This window comes from Rhinopithecus roxellana, chromosome 3 (assembly GCF_007565055.1).
Source record: "Rhinopithecus roxellana isolate Shanxi Qingling chromosome 3, ASM756505v1, whole genome shotgun sequence".
NCBI lineage: Eukaryota > Metazoa > Chordata > Mammalia > Primates > Cercopithecidae > Rhinopithecus > Rhinopithecus roxellana.
The window spans coordinates 1,476,058-1,501,407 of NC_044551.1; the positions used below are offsets into that span (position 1 = coordinate 1,476,058).

Sequence of the window (25,350 nt, forward strand, 5' to 3'; positions counted from 1 at the left end):
AGATCTCTGTGACATAAGTTTAAGGAAAAGTGCTGTGCCTTGATATGCATATGTAAACATCTCCACAAACCTTTTTAGTGCATAAAGAGCAGCATGTCCCACCTTTCGCCCTAAGGCGGTTTTCTCCTTTCTCAGTAAACAGAACACACAGATGTTACACCGAGATGTTCCATTGCCCAGGGACGGGCAGGAGACAGATGCTTTTCTCTATCTCAACTGCCAAGAGGCCTTCTTTTCTCTTATACTAGTCCTCCTCAGCACAGACCCTTAACAGGTGTCAGGCTGGGGGACGATCAGGTCTTTCCCTTCCCACGAGGCCATATTTCAGACTATCACATGGGGAGAAACCTTGGACAATACCTAGCTTTCCTAGGCAGAGGTCCCTGCAACCTTTGGCAGTGTACGTGTCCCTGGGTACTTGAGATTAAGAGAATGGTGATGACTTTTCACAAGCATCCTGCCTTCAGACACTTGTTTACCAAAGCACACCCTGCACAGCCCAAAATCCGTTAAACCTTGAGTCACCACAGCACATGTCTCTTGCAAGGACCGGGTTGGGGGTAGGGTCACAGATTAACAGCATCTCAAATACAGAACAAAATGGAGTCTCTTATGTCTACTTCTTTCTGTATAGACACAGTAACAGTCTGATATCTTTCTTTTCCCCACAACCTACAATAACAGTGCTTGCTTAGACAAGGATGTTCAAATACATATACACAAGAATGCTCAAAATGTATAAGCTTCAATTCTTTCAGAGTGAGCCAAAATAATTTAGGGGAAAAATTATTTTAACTAAAAATTACATAATAAAATGACTAATAATGACAGAAGCACTACTATTACAATCTAAGCACCACGAGGACCATGCTAGAATTTTTTTTTTTTTTTTTTTTTTTTTTTTTTTTTTTTTTTTTTTGAGACGGAGTCTCGCTCTGTCGCCCAGGCTGGAGTGCAGTGGCCGGATCTCAGCTCACTGCAAGCTCTGCCTCCTGGGTTTACGCCATTCTCCTGCCTCAGCCTCCCGAGTAGCTGGGACTACAGGTGCCCGCCACCTCGCCTGGCTAGTTTTTTGTATTTTTTAGTAGAGACGGGGTTTCACCATGTTAGTCAGGATGGTCTCGATCTCCTGACCTCGTGATCCACCCCTCTCGGCCTCCCAAAGTGCTGGGATTACAGGCTTGAGCCACCGCGCCCGGCCTCTGATTTTAAATATCATTTGCATTTCTGTAAATGGAAAATTATATAACAAATTCTAGCCCTTTTGTCTATCATTAGTATTTGACTAACACTGACTCCCCAAAGCCCTAAAAGAAAATAGCAGGAGTTGAAATTTCAGTTGCATTGGAGAAAATATGTACTTTGTTCCCTTAGAAATAAAGGAGAGCATGTTAGATGACTAGCCATGAAGAAGCTTGTCTCAATATGTTTTCTTTTGAAACTCTAAGATAAAATAAGAGCTGTGTATATTACTGGGGATGAAAACCATCATGAATAAAAATCTAACACTGAGTGTTGCCAAAATGATACCAGTGTTGGTACAGAATTATATGGACAGGATAAGGGGCATTCATTATCCCAGATACTTCACTTTTCATGCTCAGCAGTGTGAACATGTAAGTGAATTGTAGCTTATTACTTGCAGGTCAATTGATTTCCCACTCGCACATCTCTGGATTCATTTCTATTGGGTCTCCTCTTAACCAGCTTTTACAGAGCCTCAAAATGCGTATAGTCTGGAGGAGGCCATCAGTGTCTTAATTCACAATCTGGTGTGTGTGTGTGTGTGTGTGTGTGTGTGTGTGTGTGTGTGTGTGTGTGCATAGAGAGAGAAAAAAAAAAAAGAAGAGGAGGAAGACAGAGAGAGACAGACAGAGAAAGGGAGGGAGAGGAAATTGTTCTTTTTCTCCTACTCCCTCAGAAGAGGGGGCATAGGGCTGTGGGAAAGGTGGGGCCCTCCAGGAGGCTAGAACCCTGCACCACCTGGAAGAGTCAGGTGGGCCCAAGTGTCTCGTCTCCTGAGGTGGGTGTGTGTGTACACTACCATGTGTCCAGGAGGAGATTCCTGTCCTACAAGGCATTTCTCCTCCAACATTCTTTCTTCCCTGGGTAACCAAGTGAGGTGCTGAAACCTCTGTTAATCCTTTTAATTAACAGAGGTGCTCTGAGAGGCCTGAAGTCTCTTTAGACTGCTGACTCAGACAGACCTGAGGGTGGCTGCATGTTGCTTTTATGAAGCACTACATGTGATTAGAGTTGCTCTGGGTAGCCCCAGACTATAGGCCTAAATACTGTGAGCCAGGGTTCACTAGGGAAATGAGCAAGGGTTTTGTTTTTTTCTCTGGTGAAGGGAGGAACTCATCAAGTAGTTAATATGCACTACTTGACTTGATGCAGGGGAAATACAGGAAACCATGAAATTTACATTTATATGACTTTATGAGAAAAGGCAGATAAACACTGCACTCATATCCACTGAAATGGTTTGCGCACTGGAAGCTCTAACTCGTGGAAATTACCTCTCCAACTGTCATTCCTAACATTGTGAGGCTTGAGAATTCATAAACAAAATGTGATGGCATCTTCCTGAACCACAGTACCCAAGTTGCTTTGCTGTCCATATAAATTCTGGAGGAATTAGATGAAATAGAGTGTATCTTCTGCTAAAGAAGCTAGAGCATGCTTCTATATGAAGCAACAAAATTTTCTCAAGTTTCGAAAGATAGACTTGTGACATCTAAGATTGGTTGTTATTATTGGTTCTATAGCAATTGTCTTCCTTCTTTGTAGAAACATGTGGAAGATGGTGAAACCCTGTCTCTACTAAAAAAAATACAAAAAAAAATCAGCTGGGCGTGGTGGCGGGTGTCTGTAGTCCCAGGTACTTGGGAGGCTGAGGCAGGAGAATGGCATGAACCTGGGAGGCGGAGCTTGCAGTGAGCTGAGATCCTGCCACTGCACTCCAGCCTGGGCGACAGAGTGAGACTCCATCTCATAAATAAATAAGTAAAATAAAAAACATTTAAAAAATGTATTTAAGCCATTTGTTGATGTTTTCTAGTCTAATCAACTTTTGTTTGCTTGACAGCATTCTTGGTATGTTGGTGATAAGGTAATACATAAACTCCATCTGTAGCTATCAAAGCTTTAGTACCTCATCCTCCCATCTGAGCTAATGGATGACATTCTTACTAAACAACATTGGCACTTTGTGGCTGGCTTGAAGTCAGATCGTTTTCTAAAGATGATGTTAGGAATGTTTGTTTAGCATGTAGCATATAATCAGTTAGAAGCTATTTTCTTAACTGTCTTTTTCTCTTGTTTGTTTTCTTTCCTTTCTGTATATTCTGTTTTGTCTTTGCCTATTTCTTTGGTTCACAAAGAGTCCCCTCAGTTATAATGTTAGGAGGACTTCACAGTTGTGGCTTCGCTTCTTCTGCTTCTCCTTCTTCCTTCTTTCTTCTTCCTCCTCCTTCTCCTCCTCCTCCTTATCTTTCTTTCCTTCCCTCCCTCCCTTGCTCCTTCCCTCCCTCCCTTCCTTCCTCCCTCCCTCTTTCTTTTTCTTTTTCTTTTTTCTCTTTTCTCCTTTCCTTTCCTTCTTTTTTCTTTCCTTTCCTTTTCCCCTTCTCCTTCCTCTTCCCCTTCCCCTTCCCCTTCCCTTTCCTTCCCTTTTTTTTTCTTGACAGGGTCTAGCTCTGTCTCCCAGGCTACAGTGCAGTGGTGCAATCATGGCTCACTGCAGTCTTGACCTCCTGGGCTCATGCAAACCTACCACCTCAGCCTCCCCAGTAGCTGGGACTACAGGTGCATGCTACCACACCAGGCTAATTTTTGTATTTTTTTGTTATGGGAAGTAAGGGACCCTGAACGGTGGGACTGGTTGGAGCCATGGCAGAGGAACATAAATAGTGAAGATTTCATCTTAATATGGACATTTATCAGTTCTCAAATAATACTTTTATAATTTCTTATGCCTGTCTTTAATCTCTTAATCCTGTTGTCTTCATAAGCTGAGGTTGTACGTCACCTCAGGATCACTGTGATAATTGTGTTAACTGTAAAAATTGATTGTAAAACATGTGTTTGAACAATATGAAATCAGTGCACCTTGAAAAAGAACAGAATAATAGTGATTTTTATTGAACAAGGGAAGACAGCCATAAGGCCTGACAGCCTGCAGGGCCTGGCAAAAAGAGCCATATTTTTCTTCTTGCAGAAGGCCTATAAATGGAAGTGCAAGTAGGAAACATATCGCTAACTTCTTTTCCTAGCAAGGAATATTAATATTAGTACCCTGGGAAAAGAATGCGTTCCTAGGGGGAGGTCTATGAACAGCCGCTCTAGGAATGTCTGTCTTGTGCTGTTGAGATAAGGACTGAGATACGCCCTGGTCTCCTGCAGAACCCTCAGGCTTACTAGGGCTGGGAAAACTCAACCCTGGTAAATTTGTGGTCACACTCGTTCTCTGCTCTTGAACCCTGTTTTCTGTTGTTTAAGATGTTTAAGGCTGGGCGCGGTGGCTCAAGCCTGTAATCCCAGCACTTTGGGAGGCCGAGATGGGCGGATCACGAGGTCAGGAGATCGAGACCATCCTGGCTAATACGGTGAAACCCCGTCTCTACTAAAAAATACAAAAAACTAGCCGGGCGAGGTGGCGGGCGCCTGTAGTCCCAGCTACTCGGGAGGCTGAGGCAGGAGAATGGCGTGAACCCAGGAGGCGGAGCTTGCAGTGAGCTGAGATCCGGCCACTGCACTCCAGCTTGGGCGACAGAGCGAGACTCCGTCTCAAAAAAAAAAAAAAAAAAAAAGATGTCTATCAAGACAATATGCGCACCACTGAACATAGACCCTTATCAGTGGTTCTGCTTTTGCCCTTTGCCCTGTGATCTTTGTTGGACCCTTATCAGTGGTTGTGCTTTTGCCCTTTGCCCTGTTCCCTCAGAAGCATGTGATCTTTGTTAGACCCTTATCAGTGATTCTGCTTTTTGCTCTTTGAAGCATGTGATCTTTGTACCTACTCTCTGTTCTTATACCCCTCCCCTTTTGAAACCCTTAATAAAAACTTGCTTGTCTGAGACTCAGGTGGGCATCACAGTCCTACCAAGATGTGATGTCACCCCTGGCGGCCCAGCTGTAGAATTCCTCTCTTTATACTGTCTCTCTTTATTTCTCAGCCAGCCAACACTTATGAAAAATAGAAAGAACCTATGTTGAAATATTGGGGGTGGGTTCTCCATATAGATGTATATAATTATATATAGTTATTATATAAATATTATATAAAATATATTATTATTATCATTTTAGATTTGAGATTTTGCCATGTAGCACAGGCTGATCTCAAACTCCTGGGCTCAAGCAATCCTCCTGTCTCAGTCTCCCAAAGTGCTGGGATTACAGGCATGGGCCATCTCACTGGGCCCAGCATCTTTCTTGACGCCAGGTTCATTGTCATTGCTGTTTGTTTTTCATTTGTTTCAGGGTTTAGACCTTCAACATTATATGGACATTTGCTATCAGTTTTCTTGAAGATGATGGGTTAACTGCCCAAGCAAGTGACACACAAAAACCTAAATCACAAGAATCAGGATAATTTATTATTATTTCTACTCTTTTAGTTTTCATCTTTAGGATTTAAGGTACTAAGTTCTACAGGAGTCAGAGCTTATTCTAAATTCCTCACTTTCAGGCTGGGCACGGTGGCTCACACCTGTAATTCCAGCACTTTGGGAGGCCAAAGTGGGCAGATCACTTGAGGTCAGGAGTTCAAGACCAGCCTGGCCAACATGGCGAAACCCCATCTCTCTACTAATAGTGCAAAACTTAGCTGGGCATGATAGCATATGCCTGTAGTCTCAGCTACTCAAGAGGCCAAGGCACAGGAATTGCTTGAACCTGAGAGGTAGAAATTGCAGTGAGTAGAGATCACACCACTGCACTCCAGCCTGAGTGACAGAGTAAGACTCTATATCAATAATAATAATAATAATAATTCCTCACTTTCTTCATTAAAAATACAAAGCATGTAAAGATTAAAGTTAAATTGGACCAGGAAGCAAATTCCATGGAGTGAAGGTCACACCGCAGCGGACTGACTTCTAAAGACTCTTGGTAAATGAGGAAGAAACCCGGAAGAGGAAGAGGAAAGCAAAGGGGTCAGGGATGGCTCTTCCTCAGGGTCTATTGAAATTCAGGGATGTGGCCATAGAATTCTCTCAGGAGGAGTGGAAATGCCTGAACCCTGCTCAGAGGACTTTATACAGAGACGTGATGTTGGAGAATTATAGGAACTTGATCTCCCTGGATATCTCTTCCAAATGCAGGATGAAGAAGTTGTCATCAACAGGGCAAGGCAACACAGAAGTGCTCCACACAGGCGCAGTGCAAAGACATGCAAGTCATCACCTTGGAGATTTTTGCTTTCAGGAAATTGAGAAAGATATTCATGACTCTGTGTTTTAGTGGCAAGAAGATAAAATAAATGGCCATGAAGCACCCATGACAGAAATAAAAAAGTTGATGGTAGTACAGACCAATATGATCAAAGGCATGCTGGAAACAAGCTTATTAAAGATCAGCTTGGATCAAGCTTTCATTCACATCTGACTGAACTGCACCTATTTCAGCCCAAAGAGAAAATTGGTAATCAAGTTGAAAAGTCTATCAACGATGCTTTCTCAGTTGCAGCATCCCAAAGAATTTCTTGTAGGCCCCAAACCCATATTTCGAATAAGTATGGGAATAATTCCCTCCATTCTTCATTACTCACAAAAAAATGGGAAGTACACATGAGAGAAAAATCTTTCCAATGTAATGAGAGTGGCAAAGCCTTTAATTGTAGCTCACTCTTTAAAAAAAATCGGAAAATCCATTTAGGAGAGAAACAATATAAATGTGATGTATGTGGCAAGGTCTTTAATCAGAAGCAATACCTTGCATGCCATAGATGTCACACTGGTAAGAAACCTTACAAGTGTAATAAGTGTGGCAAGACCTTTGGTCACAATTCAGCCCTCTTAGTTCAAAAGGCAATTCATACTGGAGAGAAACCTTTCAAGTGTAATGAATGTGGCAAGGTTTTTAATCACAAATTGAACCTTGCATGTCATCATAGACTTCATACTGTAAAGAAACCTTACAAGTGTAATGAATGTGGCAAGGTTTTTAGGCAACAATCAAACCTTGAATGTCATCATAGGCTTCATACTGGAAAGAAATCTTTCAAGTGTATTAATGTGGCAAGGTTTTTAGGCAACAATCAAACCTTGCATGTCATCATAGACTTCATACTGGAAAGAAACCTTACAAATGTAAAGAATGTGACAAAGTTTTCAATTTCAAACCACTCCTTGAAATACATAGGAGAGTTCATACTGGAGAGAAACCATAGAAATGTAAGGTTTGTGACAAGGATTTTGGGTGTGATTCACACCTGGCACAACGTACTGGAATTCACACTGGAGAGGAACTGTACAAGTGTAATAAGTGTGAAAAAGCCTTTAGTGGGCAGTCAACACTTACCATCAAGCAATCCGTGGTGTAGGGAAACTTTACTGATGTGATGATTGTCACAAAGTCTTCAGTAACGCTACAACCATTACAAAACACTGGAGAATCTATAATGAAGAGAGGTCTTACAAGTGTAATAATGTGGCATATTTTTCAGACACCGTTCATACCTTGCAATTCATTGGTGATCTCATATAGGAGAGAAACCTTACAAATGTGATGATTGTGGCAAGGTCTTCAGTGAAACTTCATCTTATGCAAAACATAGAATTCATACAGGAGAGAAACCTCACAAATGTGATGATTGTGGCAAAGCCTTTACTTCACATTCACACCACAGTAGATATCAGAGAATCCATAAAGGGCAGAAATATTACAAATGTCATATGTGTGGCAAGGTCTTCATTCTGAGGTCACTCCTTGCAGAATATCAGAGAATTCATTTTTGAGGTAATAGTTCCAAATGCAATGAGTATAGCAAGGTTTAACTGACATTAGAGTCAATTCAGCATTGACTTGAGTTTGAGTTGACTTAAAACATTGAGTTCAAGCATTAATTGACATTAAAGTGTTTATGTTAAGAGGATTGGGCCAGGCACAGTGGCTCACACCTGTAATCCCAGCATTTGGGAGGCCAAGGTGGGTAGATCACTTGAGGTCAGGACTTTGAGACCAGCCTGGCCAACAGACATGAGCCACTTTTCCCAGTCTGTTTTTTGTTTAACAAAAACTGATGGGGACTTTTATGGGTATTGTGTTAAATCTAAATCACATTGGGTTATATAATCATTTAACAATATTAATTTTTCCAAACCATCAACATGGGTTATATCTCTATATATGTTTTTAATCATTTTGATCAATGTTTGTAGATTTCAAGGTAGGAAATTCTCAGCTTTTTACATTTATGCCTAAGTGTTTATTTAAGTTCTGTAGCAAATGGAAGTGTTTTAAAATTTTCATTTAAAGTTGTTTATTGTTATATATGGAAATTCAACTAATTTTTGGTGCCGATAATGTATTCTGCAAACACACTGAATGTGTTTATTAGTTCCAGTAGTATTTTGGCTGATTGTGATTTTCTACACAGAATATCATGTCATCTACAAGCAAATATAATTTTACTTCTTTCTTTCTGATTTGGATGAGTTTTACTTCTTTTGCTATTTAATTACTCTCGCTAGGACAGCCAGTACTTATTGAATAGAAATGGTGAAAGCATTCTTGCGTCATGTGAGATCCTACAGGAAAAGCATTCCATTTTCCCTGCTTGGTTATTTCTATTGTTGAGGTAAATTTCCTTCTCTATCTATTTTGTTTAGGATTTCTATGATGACTGTAAGTTGAATTTTGTGAAATGCTTTTTCTCCATCTATTGAGATGATGTGTTTTCGTCTTTCATTCTCTTCAAGTGGTATATCACATTGATTTGCTTGAATATGTTGAATCATCCTTGCATCCCAGAAGTAAGTGGCACTTGCATATCTACCATCCTTTTATATATCCTTTTGAATACTGTTTTCTAGTACAAGGGGTCTTCAAGAAGCTCATAGAAAAATACGTATTATGAGAAAATTGTGCATGAATTCCACACTTTTTGCACCAAAATAAACTACAAATCTGTTATATCTGAACAGACTCTAGTTTGAGGCACTCAGAAGAGTAAGACATGAGTTTGAAAAGAGACGCCATCAAAGCAATATAAAGTCTGCTAAAATTGAAACAAGTGGAAACATCAAATTTACAGTGAGACCAGATGCAGTGGCTCAGGCCTGTAATCCCAGCACTTTCAGAGGCCAAGGCAGGTGGGTCCCGTGAGCCCAGGGATTCTAGACCAACCTGGGCAAAATGGTGAAACCCTTTCTCCACAAAGAATACAAAAATTAGCTGGGTGTGGTGGCACATGCCTGCAGGGCCAGCTACTGTGGAGTCTGCAGTGGGAGGATGGCCTGAGCCTGGGAGGTCGAGGCTGCAGTGAGCTGTTATCATGCCACTGCACTCCAGTATGGGTGACAGAGCAAGATACTGTCTCAAAAAAAGAATACTTGTGGTAAAGTTTAGGTAGAGGAATAATGAAATCATTGATGCTTTATGAAAAGGTTGTGGAGATGATGCCCAAAAGAAATCAACAGTTTGCAAATGGAGAACTCATTTTGAGTTGGGACAAGACAGTGTTGAAAGCGATGCATGGAGCAGCAGGCGGACCATCCACATCAGTTTCACACACACAAAACATAATCTTGTTCATACCGCAATGAAGAGGACTGACAGCTAATAGCAGAAACAAGTCAGGAGTTTGAGAATAGGCTGGTTAACATGGTGAAATCTCGTCTCTACTAAAAATACAAAAATTAGCTGGGTATGGTGGCGGTCACGTGTAATCCCAGCTCTTCAGGAGTCTGAAGCCGGAGAATTGCTTGAACCCAGGAGGCGCAGGTTGCAGTGAACCAAGATGACGCCATTGCACTCCAGCCTGGGCAACAAGAACAAAACTTTGTCTCAAAAGAAAAAAAAGGTGTCAAGCCCCCTCTCTTTTCTTCTCTGCCATCGTGGTGTGTACTTGACTCTGCTTCTCACCAGATCTTCTCACAAGACTTTCAGGATTAAGCAACTCATGGCCAAGAAATAAAAGTAAAATCGTCCCATTCCCCAGTGGATTCAGATAATAAAATCAGGTACAACTCTAAAAGGAGACATTGGAGAAGAACTAAGCTGGGTCTATTAGTAATTGCACATGAGATGGCACACATATTTATGTTGTGTGAGCATCATAATCACATTACCATATCAAGCTGAACATTTCACCATTATCTGGAGAGTCGGACATGTTTTATTGGGAATATATTTTTTCTCTCTGAATCTGTTATGAAAACATTGGTTGTCTGGGTTCAGTAATAAATATGTGAGACTTTTCATTAAAAAAAAATTAAAGTTAAATTGCCATGCCATTAATGGAGAAAAGGAGCATTTTAACAAGAACAGTTTTCCCCCACCCCACTTCCATCTGATGCCAATCAAAACATACCACTGGCCATTTAGTAAAAACAATTTAATAAACCCCAGGACAAAAGCAGTGCACTTGTACACAGACATACAAATTAATGTGGAAAGAGAAAATGAAAGAATAAAGAAAACTAAACTCTAGTTGTTAGGGTATCCTGGAACTAAATTGTAGTTTTCCAACTGAGAATGTGTCTTTGTCTGTGTAGAACAGTTCTAGATTCAAGTAGCAGGTACTTTTTTTTTTTGAGATGGAGTTTCATTCTTGTTGCCCAGGTTGGAATGCAATGGCATGATCTCAGCTCACCGCAACCTCTACCTCCCGGGTTCAAGTGATTTTCCTGCCTCAGCCTCCCAAGTAGGTGGGATTACAGGCATGCACCACCATTCCTGGCTAGAAAGTACTCTTTTTTTTTTTTTTTTTTTTTTTTTTTGAGACGGAGTCTCGCTCTGTCGCCCAGCTGGACTGCAGTGGCCGGATCTCAGCTCACTGCAAGCTCCGCCTCCCGGGCTTACGCCATTCTCCTGCCTCAGCCTCCCCAGTAGCTGGGACTACAGGCGCCAGCCACCTCGCCCGTCTAGCTTTCTGTATTTTTTAGTAGAGACGGGGTTTCACCGTGTTAGCCAGGATAGTCTCGATCTCCTGACCTCGTGATCCGCCCGTCTCGGCCTCCCAAAGTGCTGGGATTACAGGCTTGAGCCACCGGCGCCCGGCCAGAAAGTACTCTTTTTTAAATAGATGCCTCCTTTTCTGCTGCCGAACACATCAATTGTATCTTCTTCCTCCACTTTCAGCTGTGCAGGTATCTAGTTCATTGATTTGCTGCTTGTCAAATGCAGATCTGATCTGCCTGACAAACCCTACACCTCACAATAGGCTCTGGCATTTGAAGACTTGGCTGGGACTAAGATCTGTTTCCAAAGTGGCTCACACATATGCCTGGCAAGCTAGTGCTAGTTGTTAGCAGGACGCTGCAATTCCTTACCACAAGGACCTCTCCATAGGGTTTCTTGAGAGTCTCATGACATGGCAGCTGGCTTCCCCCATTGTGAGTGATCCTGGACTCAGGTTTTGATACAGAGAAAGGAATTTCTGCTACTATAACTTTCCTAGCCTATTTCATCACCTCCACCCATTCTTGCCCTTGGGAGGAAGAGGAGTTTCTGGTTGGTAAATTTTGTGGAAGGAATTAAGTATGGTCAGTTAGCTTCTTTGGGCTTATTTTGGAGCAGGTTAATCCTCAGGAGGCAGACATTCCACTCTAATCTATTTTTTGGCCAGACTAAAGGGCCCACTCTTTAGGAGAGTCTTTGACTTGTCCAGCTATGCCAGGAACTGAGTGGGCTGCGTTGAAGGTAAGCCCATGTGGCTGTAGATCTAAAGTCATGATCTCCCATCAGCATTGCCAGTGACATTTTGAGCTCCACCAAAATGATGCTATATCAGTTAGTTCTTAACACTGGAAGAGCAGATGGGACCTCTTCCAACCTGAAAATTTGATGGATGGGAATAAAATTAGATTAATTCAGCAAATAATTTGAAGAATGAAACTGTTTCCCACTGGGTAAATCTGAACATCTTCAAGGCTGAGGATATTACTGTGTTCAATTCTTTTCCATACAGCCTAAGAAGGTACTATCAAGACTTCTTCCAGAGGAGTGTTTGGTTAGGGAGAGCACAGGAAATCGGGGGTGGAAATGTAGAGAGAGTGAGTCATTTTTGTTTATCATCCTTGCCCTCAAGTTTCCTCACCTGCTTTGGTTAAATGTCTAGTGGCGTTACTAATGTGAGAAATACCAACCAGTTAAAATTTTCCTGGCAGACTTCTGACTCCAATCTCTACTTCCTGTTGTAACAACAGATCCTCAACAACAATGATGACTACTATAATAATAGTACTTACTGTTTTTGAGCACCTACCATAAGCCCAACAGCATCCTTTGAACTTTACATACATTGTTTCTGATATTTATATCAGCCCTAAGAGGTAGATATTATTTTCATTTTACAGGTGAGGACAAGAAGGCCCAGAGAGATTAAGAAACATGCTGCAGGTGACACAGAGATTGGAACGCCTTTGTGTCTGACTCCAAAGCTCATGCTCTTTTCATTCTGTCACATCTCAACTTTTCAGGGTGGAGAGTGCAGTTAAAGAAGAGGGTGTTCTTGCTTTTTGAGGCTTCTTGACTTCTCCTAGGAGGGTTTCCCAGATAACCCAGAAACTCAGGGGACATTAAGACAGATGATTCAATTCAGAGATCATCTTACCCTTCCAACAGCCCCATCTCCTGCCCCACTCACTTCCCAGCCACGAAACTGTTATCACATCTAACTCAGAACTGTGCTAAGAGGCCATCTGTTCAGCCAGGAGGTGCCATTATCTTTTATGGTCCTTGAAAATGGTCGTTGCCTGAGTAATTGAAACTGCATTTGACAATGGAAGATGAGAGTCTGTGTCTCTCAGGGACCATATCTACATTGCTATTTTGTCTTCCTATGGCAAAAGGAACTTGAAACAACTCTAATCCTAGAGGGAAGAACAGCAATTACCTTAATAGGTGTGGTAGGCAGAACAATGACTTTCCACAGCCATCCATGTCTTTTTCCCTGGGACCTGGGAATATGGTTCCTTACATGGCAAAAGGGACTTTGCAGATGTGATTAAATTAAGAGATTTGTATTGGAGGAGATTATTTTGGATTATCTGGTGGGCTCAATATTATCACAAGGGTCCTTAGGAGGGAAGGAAGGAGGCAGGAGAGTCAGAGAAGATGTGACTACAGCAGCAGAGGATTGCTGACTGGGGGTCATAAGCTAAGGAATGCGGGAAGCCTCTAGAAGCTGGAAAAGGCAAGGAAACAGATGCCCCCTAGACCCCTAGAAGCAACACAGCCATGCTGACACCTTTTAGTCTGGTCAGATCCAGTCAGATTTCTGACTTCTAGAACTGTATGTTAATTTGTATTGCTTTAAGGCACTAAATTTGTGGTAATTTGTTACAGTGGCAGCAGGAAATGAATACGCTAAGATACTCTCTACTCTTCTTCACTTAATTATTTTTACAATTGGCCATTAAAAATCCTGGCGAGAACCTCTATGTCTACTAGGGACCTCGCCATCTAGTCTTTTCTGGCAAAGCAAGAGGCATCGGGCATATCAAGTCCGGCATACCATGTTGTTTTTGCCTCTTTTCAAAATGGCCTTGTGGAGCAATGAACTTACACAATACTGTTTCATACTGATAAGAAACTTTGACAGATCAACACCATTTCTGTGGAGTCAAACACTAGAGGGCTCTGCATAGCCTGTTACTTAGTCTGAGATGTAATAAATACAAATCAGCAATAGCACAACTAGTAGATGGCATATGTCCATTTGTGGCTTGTGCTTCTGGAAAACAAGGCATGGCTATCACCACTAGGCAGCTCCCCGGGTTTCCTGAGTCAGCTATTTCCAACGGAACTGCTTCAGTGCTAAGGGAAATGAGGTGAAAAAAGTCAATGACTCCCAGTCAAGCTCCAAAGGAAATGGCATAGCTAATGCAAGCTCCTCTGAAGCTGACCCAGTATCTGTCAGTGTTGATGGTTAATGACCCTGGTTGGGGCCCCATTAGAGAGTGGGGTAAACAGCATCTTTGTTTTCAACTGAACACTTTAGAAACTGCCTTGCGGATTAAAGACGTCCACTGACTAAATGCCAGCCAGCAGGATAATGATTTAATTAACCCTCCTACTGAAGCTGGTGGGAACCCAAAGCAGTCATTTCCTGGTAGAAACTCTTACCACAAAACAAATTCAATTGATTTCTGCCCACTCCTCTCATCCTCGGTGGAAATCAGAAAGAGCAAAACAATTCCAGCTGGTTAAACCAAAGATGCCTTCCGGAGGGCTTCAATTTGCCAGCACTGCAGGGAGCCAGGATGAGCTGGGATCCAATAAACCCCATGCAGCTTTGGCACAAAGTGTCAGGTCCCTTCTAGATTCTTACACTCCTCTGTGCTCTGGCTTATCTCCTCTATGCACTCTCAGGGGAAGGTTCCCCTCATTGATTAAATCCTGCATTACCCCTTAATGAGTGTTTATGCACTGGTCACATTACTTGCTAAATCAGAAATAAGGCATTCCTGCTTCAAGCACTGGAAATCATCCCAGTAAGTGGCTAATGCTAAGTTTGTCAGGATACCAGAATTTAACATCGAATTAGTCAACCAAATTACCAGAAGGAGATAAAGTGATATTTTGGCATTTCCATTTTACTGATGGGGTTAGAAATCCATGTCCCTCACAACGCATTCCCTGAGCACCTCTGATATGCTGGCACACTTAGAAAAAACTAACTAATCCTATGTTAATGTGTACAATCAGAACCTGAGACCTAAATCTAGGTAGTATCTCAGATCATTCACTGTTTGGGATTATTTGCATTTCTATTATTTTGTCCGTAGGAAGATGGCAAGATGAACTTATACAAAATTTAATTCTTGCCGGGCGTGGTGGCTCAAGCCTGTAATCCCAGCACTTTGGGAGGCCGAGATGGGCAGATCACGAGGTCAGGAGATCGAGACCATCCTGGCTAACATGGTGAAACCCCGTCTCTACTAAAAAATACAAAAAACTAGCCGGGCGAGGTGGCGGGCGCCTGTAGTCCCAGCTACCTGGAAGGCTGAGGCAGGAGAATGGCGTAAACCCTTGAGGTGGAGCTTGCAGTGAGCTGAGATCCGGCCACTGCACCCCAGCCTGGGCGACAGAGCCAGACTCTGTCTCAAAAAAAAAAAAAAAAAAAAAAAATCAAAAACAAAAATTTAATTCTTGGGTGGGCACTCTGCCAGATGTATCATTTGATCTACAGACTAACTTGCTGTCAGTTTGGGTCTTCCAATAAGTAAATGCTGAGATAGAGTCAGGGTTATTGGGGAATAACACTAGTGTCTCTATTTCATTTACTTTGGCTCTGATCTTTGTGATTTCTTTTCTACTGGCAAATTTGGGTTTGGTTTGTTCTTGTTTTTCTGGTTCCTTGAGATGCAACATGAAGTTGTTAATTTTTGATCTTTCTATTTTTTTGATGTAGGCATTTAATGCTATAAGATCCCCTCTTAGCATTGTTTTTGCTGTATCCCAGAGGTTTTGGTATGTTGTGTTTCTGTTTTAACTCATTTCAAAAAAGTTTTAAATTTACATCTTAATTTACTCATTGACTCAGTGATAATTCAGGAACATGTTGTTTAATTTCCAGGTATTTGTATAGTTTCAAGAATTCCTCGTTATTGATTTCTAGTTTTATTTTGCTGTAGCTTGTGAAGATACTTGTTATGATTTTGATTTTTAAAAATGTGTTGAGACTTGTTTTGTGGTCTAAAATATTGTCTGTCTTGGAGAACGTTCCACTTGCTGATAAGAACACATATTCTACAGTTGGTGTGCAGATCAGTCTATATCATTCTAAGTCAATTTGGTCAAAAGAACAATTAAGTCCATTTTTTTGTTATTTTTCAGTCTCGATGACCTGTCTAGTGCTATGACTGTGGTATTGAAGTCCTCCACTACTGTATTGCTGTCTATCTCTTTCTGTGTGTCTGCTAATATTTGTTTTATGACCCTGGGTGCTTTGGTGTTGGGTGCGTATATATTTAAGATTGTTATATCCTCTTGCTGAATTCATTCCTTTATCATTATATATTGACCTTCTTTGTGTGTTTTTATTAAACTGTTTTTGATTTAAAGTGTATGTATGTGTATGTGTGTTTTGTTTTGTTTTGAGATAGAGTCTTGCTCCATCACCCAGGCTGGAGTGCGGTGGTACAATCTTGGCTCACTGCAACCTCTGCCTTGTAGGTTTAAGTGATTCTCCTGCCTCAGCTTCCTGAGGAGCTGGGATTACAGGCACCTGCAACCGTGCCTAGCTAATTTTTGTATGTTTAATAGAGATATGGTTTCACCATGTTGGCCAGGCTGGTCTTGAACTCCTGACCTCAAGTGATCCATCTGCCTCAGCCTCCCAAAGTGCTGGGATTACAAGTGTAAGCTACTGTGCCTGGTCCTAAAGTGTGTTTTATGTGATGTAAGTATAGCTATTCCTGCTTGCTTTTGGTGGTGGGTTTATTTATTTATTTATTTATTTTAATTATTTTTTTGACTGAGTCTTGCTCTGTCACCCAGGCAGAAGTGCTCACTGCAACCTCTGCCTCCCAGGTTCAAGCAATTCTCCTGCCTCAGCCTCCTGAGTAGCTGGGATTACAGGCCTGTGCCACTACGCCCAGCTAATTTTTGTAATTTAGTAGAGATGGGGTTTCACCATGTTGGTCATGCTGGTCTCGAACTACTGACCTCGTGATCCACGTGCCTCAGCCTCCCAAAGTGCTGGGATTATAGGCGTGAGCCACTGTGCCCAGCCTCTGCTTGCTTTTGGGTTTAAAAAATCGAAGAGGAAATTTTTCCTAACTCATTCGATGAGGCCAGTACCACTTGAATACCAAAACTAGACAAGGTCACAAGGAAAGAAAAAAAAAAAAAAAAACTAAAGACCAATGTTTCTGATAAATATAGATGCAAAAATCTCCAACAAAATACTAGCAAACCAAATCCAACAGCACATGAAAAAGATAATATACCATGATCAAGTGGTTTTATACTAGGGAGGCAAGGTTGTTTTAACATATGTAAATCAATAAATGTGACTCATCACATAAAGAGAAGCACAAAAACCACACATGATCTTCTCAACAGATGCAGAAAAAGCATTTGCTGAAATTCCTTCATGATAAAAGCCTTCAAACTAAGCATAGAAGGAACATACCTCAAAATAATAAAAGCCATATATGACAAACCCACAGCCAACATCATACTGAATGGGAAAAAGTTGAATGCATTCCCTTTAAGAGCTGGAACAAGAAAATAATGCCCACTTTCACCATTCCTATTCAACATAGTATTCAAAGTCCTAGCCAGAGAAATCAGGCAAGAGAAAAAAATAAAAGTCATACAAGTTAGAAAAGAGGAAGTCAAATTATTCCTGTTCATTGATACGAGCTTATTTCTAGAAAACCCCAAAGACTCCACCAAAAAAATCTTAGATTTTATAAAGTTTTATGACACAAAATCAAATTGCAAAAATTAGTCGCATTTCTATATACCAGTAATGATCAAGCTGATAACCAAATCAAGAAGGTAATGCCTTTTACAATAGCTAAAACAAAACAAAACAAATAACAGCAAAAAAAAAAAAAAAAAAAAAAAAAAAAAAACCACCGTAGGAATATATTTAACCAAGGAGGTGAAATACCTCTACAAAAAAACCTACAAAACACTGAGGAAAGAAATTTTAGATGACACAAACAAATGGAAAAACCTCCCATGTTCATGGTTTGGAAGAATTAATATCATTAAAATGAGTATACTGCCCAAAGCAATCTATAGATTCAATGTAATTCTAATAAAACTACTGTCATTTTTCATAAAATTTAAAAAAATCCTAAGATTCATAATGAATAAAATAAAAAAGAGCCCAAATAGCCAGAGCAATCAAAAAATGGTGTTGGGAAAATTGGATAGCCATATACAGAAGAATGTAACTGGATCCCTATCTCTCACTATATAAAAAAGTCAATTCCAGATGGCTCAAAGGCTCATGTAAGAGCTAAAACTATAAAAATACTAGAAGAAGACCTAGGGAAAATTCTTCTGGGCATTGATCTAGGCAAATAATTCATGACTAAGATTTCGAAAGCACAAGAAACAAAACCAAAAGTAGACAAATGGGACTTAAACAAAGAACTATGCACAGCAAAAGAAATAATAAACAGAATTAACATACAACCTGCAGAATGAGATAAAATATTTTCAAACCACGCATCCAACAAAGGATGAATATCCAGAATTTACAAGGTACTCAAACAACTCAACAATGACAACAAAACAAATAGCCTTATTAAAAAGTGGACAAAGGACATGAAAAGACATTTTTCAAAAGAAGATATACAAATGGCTAATAACATATGAAAAAATGCTCAATATCACTCATAATTAGAGACATGCGAATTAAAACCACAATGAGATACCATCTTGCCCCAGTCAGAATGGCTGCTAACAAAGACAAAAACAGCATGTGTTGGTGAGGATGGGGAGAAAAGGGAACACTTACACACTGTTGATAGAAATGCAAATTATTACAACCTCTGTGGAAAACAATATGGAGATTTTTCAAAGAACTAACAATAGAACTCTTCAATCCAGCAATCCCACTACTGGGTATCTACACAAAAGAAAAGAAATCATTCTATCAAAAAGATACCTGCACTCATATGTTTATTGCAGCACTATTCACAATACCAAAGATATAGAGCAACCTAAGTGTCCATGGACAGATGACTGGACAAAGAAAATGTGGTATCTATACCCAACGGAATACTATTCAGCTATTTAAAAAGAACGAAATAATATCTTTTGTTGCAATATGGATGGAACTGAAGACTATTATCTTAGGTGAAACAAATAAGACAAAGACAAATGTTGCATGTTCTTACAAGTGGGAGCTAAATAATGTGTACACATGGACATAAAGTATGAAATGATAGACACTGGAGACTTGGGAGAGTGGAGGGCTGGGAGGCAGGTGGATGATGAGGAATTAGTTAATGGGTATGATGTACATTATTTGGGTGACTGATACACTAAAAGCCCAGACTTCACCACTATGCAATATATTCATGTAGCAAAATTAAACTTGTACTCCTTAAATTTATACAAATAAAAAAATTAAATTTAATTTAAAATGATGTGGTAATCCAGGAAAGAAATGATGAAGACTTGGATTAGGGCATGGCAGTGGGGATAATCACATTTAAGACATATATTTTGAAGATAGAATTGATGGTATTTGCTGGTAGACCCAATCCAAGGTATGAGAGAAGAAAAACATCAGAATGACACCAAGGTTGTTGGTCTGTGCAGTGAGAGGTATGGTGTTGCCACTAGCTAAGAAAGAGAAGACTGCAGGAGCACCTGGTTCAGAGGGCTATTAGAAGCTCATGCAGCTGTAATAAATTTGAGATATGTAAGCAATAGACACAGAGATCTGAGTTCAAAGTAGAGTTCTGTGTTGGAAACATAAATGTAAGAACTATTCACTTAATTTTTTTTTTTTTTTTTTGAGATCGAGTCTCCCTCTGTTACCCAGGCTGGAGTGCAGTGGCCAGATCTCAGCACACTGCAAGCTCCACCTCCCGGGTTTACACCATTCTCCTGCCTTAGCCTCCCCAGTAGCTGGGACTACAGGCGCCCGCCACCTCGCCCAGCTAGTTTTTTTTTTTTTTTTTTTTTTTTAGACAGAGTCTCGCTCTGTCGCCCAGGCTGGAGTGCAGTGGCTGGATCTCAGCTCACTGCAAGCTCCGCCTCCCGGGTTTACGCCATTCTCCTGCCTCAGCCTCCCGAGTAAGCTGGGACTACAGGCTCCCGCCACCTCGCCCGGCTAGTTTTTTGTATTTTTTAGTAGAAACAGGGTTTCACCATGTTAGCCAGGATGGTCTCGATCTCCTGACCACGTGATCCGCCCGTCTAGGCCTCTCAAAGTGCTGGGATTACAGGCTTGAGCCACTGTGCCTGGCCGAACCATTCACTTATAACTGAAAAATTAAATTTAAAGCAGTGAGTGCAGCTGATATTAACAAGGGAGGAGACCACCCCTCATATTGTCTTATGCCCAATTTCTGCCTCCAAAGAAAGAAGTAAAAACTAAAAGGCAGAAATGAAATCCACAGGCAGACAGCCCGGCTCCGCAACCTGGGCCTGGTAGTTAAAGATCGACCCCTGACCTAACTGGTTCTGTTATCTATAGATTACAGACATTGTATAGAAATGCACTGTGAAAATCCCTATCTTATTTTGTTCTGATCTAATTACCGGTGCATGTAGCCCCAAGTCACGTACCCGCTGCTTGCTCAATCAATCACGACCCTCTCACATGCACCCGCTTAGAGTTGTGAGCCCTTAAAAGGGACAGGAATTGCTCACTCGGGGAGCTCGGCTTTTGAGACTGAAGTCTTGCCGATGCCCCTGGCCGAATAAACCCCTTCCTTCTTTAACTTGGTGTCTGAGGAGTTTTGTCTGCTGCTTGTCCTGCTACATGTCTTGGTTCCCTGACCGGGAAGTGAGGTGAATGGTGGATGGTCGAGGCAGCTCCTTAGGCGGCTTAAGCCTGCCCTGTGGAACATCCTGCGGAGACTCCGACCAGCCAGAGCGACGCGGATCCTGAGAGCTCTCCCAGGTAGGCATTTGCCTTGGTGGGACGCCTCGCCAGAGCAGTGTGTGGCAGGCCCCTGTGGAGGATCAACGCAGTGACTGAACACCGGGAAGGAACGGGCACTTGGAGTCTGGACATTTAAAACTTGGTAAGACTAGTCTTTGAAACTTGCCCACTCTGTTTAAGTGGAAGCGTGGCCTGATCACCCACAGTGTGCTTTTATTGGCACTTTGGTTTTGGTTTTGACTTGGTTTGAATTGCTTGACAGGACCAGTCTTGGGAAGTTGCCCACTCCATTTGAGTGGAAGCGTGGCCTGATCACCCACGGTGTGCCTGTACTGGCACTTTGGTTTTTGTTTTTGACTTGACTTGGCTTGCTTGATACTTTGGTTTTGGTTTTGACCTGGCTTGGATTTCTGGATACTCTGATTTTGGTTTTGATTTTGGTTTGGTGTAAACTACAAAAGTGTGTGTGTGCCCTTTTCACCTGTTCTTTGTTTTGTGGTGTGTGTGTGGTGTAAGCGTGGTGTTTTGTCTAGAGGAAACATGGGTGAGGCACAAAGTAAGCCCACCCCACTAGGAACTATGTGGAAAATTTTCAAAAAAAGGATTTAAGGGAGACTATGAAGTACTGTGACACCAGGAAAACTTAAAAGTTTGTGAAAGATAGACTGGCCAGCATTAGAGGTAGGTTGGCCATTAGAAGGAAGAGTGCACAGATCCCTTGTTTCAAAGGTATGGCACAAGGTAACCTGTAAGCCAGGAAACCCAGATCAGCTTGTTTTAGATCCCCCGCCCCTGACACACAGTGGTTGAGAGAACAGCAGCATAAGCGGCTGGCAGAGGCAAAGAGAGAGAGAGGAAGAGACAGACAAAGAGGGCGTCAAGGAGAGGGGGGGGGGGGGGGGGGGGAGAGAGAGACAGAGGCAGAGAGAGAGGAAGAGACAGAGGCAAAAGGAAAGTCAAAGAGAGAAAGAAAGAGAGAGAGAGATATATAAGTAGTTAAGAAAAAAAAAGTGTACCCTATTCCTTTAAAAGTCATCATACCAATTCTAATTTGGATGAAACAAAGTCTTATTAATAGCAAAGGATAATTAAAATCCCAAACTTACAAGGTTTTCAACAGAAGTCAAGTTTGCTAAAAGTGAACAGTGTAACATGTATTACAGTAATTCTATTCTTGTGGCCTTAGACAGTCTAGTCCGCAGACATAAAAGAAGGTTTGCTTTGGAAAAGCGAAAGAATGGTTATCATCTCCGAAAAGAAGAAAGGGGGGGGCGGAATTTATATAAAAAGAGTGTTATGTGCTAAATTCTTGTCCTAAAATACATTAACTGGTTGTTTAAAGAAAGAAATGTTTGTAATAAGTCAGAAAGTTAAGGCATATAAAAAAAATTGCCTGTAAAAGTCGTGAAAGAAAAAAAAAAGATTATAAAAAAATGTGTGTTGACCGGGCGCGGTGGCTCACGCCTGTAATCCCAGCACTTTGGGAGGCTGAGGCGGGCGGATCATGAGGTCAGGAGATCGAGACTATCCTGGTGAACACGGTGAAACCCCATCTCTACTAAAAATACCAAAAAAAAAATTAGCCAGGTGTGGTGGGGGGCGCCTGCAGTCCCCGCTTCTGTGGAGGCTGAGGCAAGAGAATGGCGGGAACCCGGGAGGCGGCGGAGCTTGCAGTGAGCCGAGATCGCACCACTGCACTCCAGCCTGGGCGACAGAGCGAGACTCCATCTCAAAAAAAAAAAAAATTGTGTATTAAAAAAAAGAATTTATGCAAAAAATGTTGTATAATTTAAAAGTAACTAGGCCTCCTGAATGTAAAACTATTGAAAGAAAAAAAAAAAACAGTTTATGTGCAAGGTGTATAAGAAAAGCAAAATATACCTTTGGTAAAAGGATTATAAGGAGGCATAAGAATGTACATTTTTACCTACATTAAAAAGTTAAAAATTACTGTTTTGAAGGTTTAAGCAAGGTTTAAAATGTTAACTGTAAAGAACATTCTGTGTGTAAACATATTAGCTAAAGTTAAAGAAGTATTATCCAGTTTTTCTGTGAACTGGACATTAAAGTAAAAGCATAACAGGTTTTTCTTAAAGCACCAACCTGCTCTTTAGCAAAAATTATAAAAAGTTAAAAAGAGTCTATAAAATCTTACCTTAGGGTCAAACACTAAAAATTAAATAAATATGTCCACAAGGTTTTATTAAAATTAGGTTTAACATTAATAACACATAAATATAAAGATAAAATTTAGCTTATCTGGTATAGAAATCATGCGAGAAGCACTGTTAAATGTAAAATGATATTTGGCCTTCTTTGGTTTAAAACTGATAAAAATAGGTGCAAAAGGAAATTCATCAGTAAAAAGGCTCTAAAAATTATATACTTGGTTTATCTTCAACTTTCCTTTCTTGCAAAAAAAAAAAAAAAGCAAAATAAAACAAAACAAAAAACCCTAAAAATCTTTTAGCGCATGTACCACCCCTAGAATTTCCAGTAAACCAGCACCAGCCTGAAGATCACGTTCTCATTGAAAGGTGGAAAGAAGAAAAACTTGAGCCAGCCTGGGAAGGACCTTACCTTGTGCTACTAACCACCAAGACTGCTGTTCATACAGCAAAAAAAGGATGGACTCATCACACCCGAGTCAAGAAAGCACCACCCCCTCCAGAGTCATGGGCCATAGTCCCAGGGGAAAACCCTACCAAACTAAAGCTAAGAAAAATTTTACTCTTTTAATCTATTCTATTACTTTTCTGTCCTCGTTCTATTGCTGACCATCTAGTTATTGATATAAACAAGTCAATTTCACCTCAAACTATTGCATTGAATGCTTGCCTTGTTCTACCCTGTGAGGACTTGCCAAGTCAAAGACAGCTTTCTACTTCAGAAAAGTACTTCTGTCCCTCCTGACTCTCCTCAGACTAGGTATTAGTAAATTAGGACCATTTAATCCGGGGAGATTTCGATAAAGACCCCAGTGCCAACCAGGAGTGTTGCCCCCCAATGTACAGCTTTCATGCCATAGTTGGTCCAACATTCTGTGGACCACTAAAGAGCAAGGATGGACTGCCCCAACTGGTTTTGTAATTTCCCTAAAACCATACATTCATTTTACTAGAGGATCATAGAAGTTAAAGACTTAAAACAAACTTTAGTAATTAAGACAGGATACCAAGATGCAAATGCCTGGTTAAAATGGATCAAATATTTCATCTGCACATTAAACAAAAGCAATTGTTATGCTTGTGCACATGGCAGGCCAGAGGCCCAGACTGTCCCCCTTCCACTAAGGTGGTCCTCCAGTTGACCAGGTGTAGGCTGCATGACAGCTCTTTTCCAGGACTCTACAGCCTGGAGTAATAAGTTATGCCAAGCTCTCTCTGCTATATCCCAAAGTCCCTGCGGGTCAGCCCCCAAGGGCCATCCAACTTCCGTCTCCCAATACTAAGTTCACTTCATGTCTCTCACGGCAGGGAGGAAACTTAGCATTCCTTGGAGACCTGAAAGGATGCAGTGAGCTTAAGAATTTTCTTTCTTTTTTTTTTCTTTGAGTCTCGCTCTGTCGCCCAGGCTGGAGTGCAGTGGCCGGATCTCAGCTCACTGCAAGCTCCGCCTCCTGGGTTTATGCCATTCTCCTGCCTCAGCCTCCCGAGTAGCTGGGACTACAGGCACCCGCCACCTCGCCCGGCTAGTTTTTTGTATTTTTTTAGTAAACATGGGGTTTCACCATGTTAGCCAGGATGGTCTCGATCTCCTGACCACGTGATCCGCCCGTCTTGGCCTCCCAAAGTGCTGGGATTACAGGCTTGAGCCAGCGCGCCCGGCCAAGAATTTTCAAGAGCTTATCAGTCAGCCCTTGTTCATCCCTGAGCGGATGTGTGGTGGTATTGTGGTGGACCTTTACTAGGCATGCTGCTGAATAACTGGAGTGGCACTTGTACTTTAGTCCAATTGGCTATCCCTTTCACCCTGGCATTTCATCAACAAGAAGGAAAAAATAATAATAAGACATCATAAAGCGAGAGAAGCCCCTTACGGGTTTTTCAACTCTCATGTCTATTTAGACGCAACTGGAGTCCCACGAGGAATACCAGACCAATTTAAAGCTTGAAATCAAATAGTTGCAGGATTTGAGTCAATATTTTAGTAGGTGATGGTTAATAAAAATGTAGATTAGATAAACTACTTCTATTACAACCAACAGCAACGAGCTTTTCATGAGTTAAAAGAAAAACTAATGTCGGCCCCAGCCCTGAGGCTACCTGACCTGACAAAACTCTTTACACTCTATGTGGCAGAAAGAGAAAAAATGGCAGTTGGAGTTTTAACCCAGACTGTGGGGCCTGGCCAAGGCCAGTGGCCTATCTCTCAAAACAACTAGACAGAGTTTCCAAAGGCTGGTCCCCAGGTCTAAGGGCCCTAGCAGCAAAGGCCCTGTTAGCACAAGAAGCAGATGAACCAACCCTTAGGCAAAACCTGAATATAAAGGCCCCCCATGCTGTGGTAACTTTAATAAATACCAAAGGACATCATTGGTTAACAAATGCTAGAATAACCAAGTACCAAAGCTTGCTGTGTGAAAATCCCCACATAAC

General features: G+C 41.3%; 1 pseudogene; it reads left to right on the plus strand.

Moving 5' to 3' along the window:
* The first annotated feature begins 6,162 nt into the window (after nucleotides 1-6,162).
* On the plus strand, nucleotides 6,163-7,958 carry LOC104662496 (annotated as a pseudogene).
* Nucleotides 7,959-25,350: the final 17,392 nt, after the last annotated feature.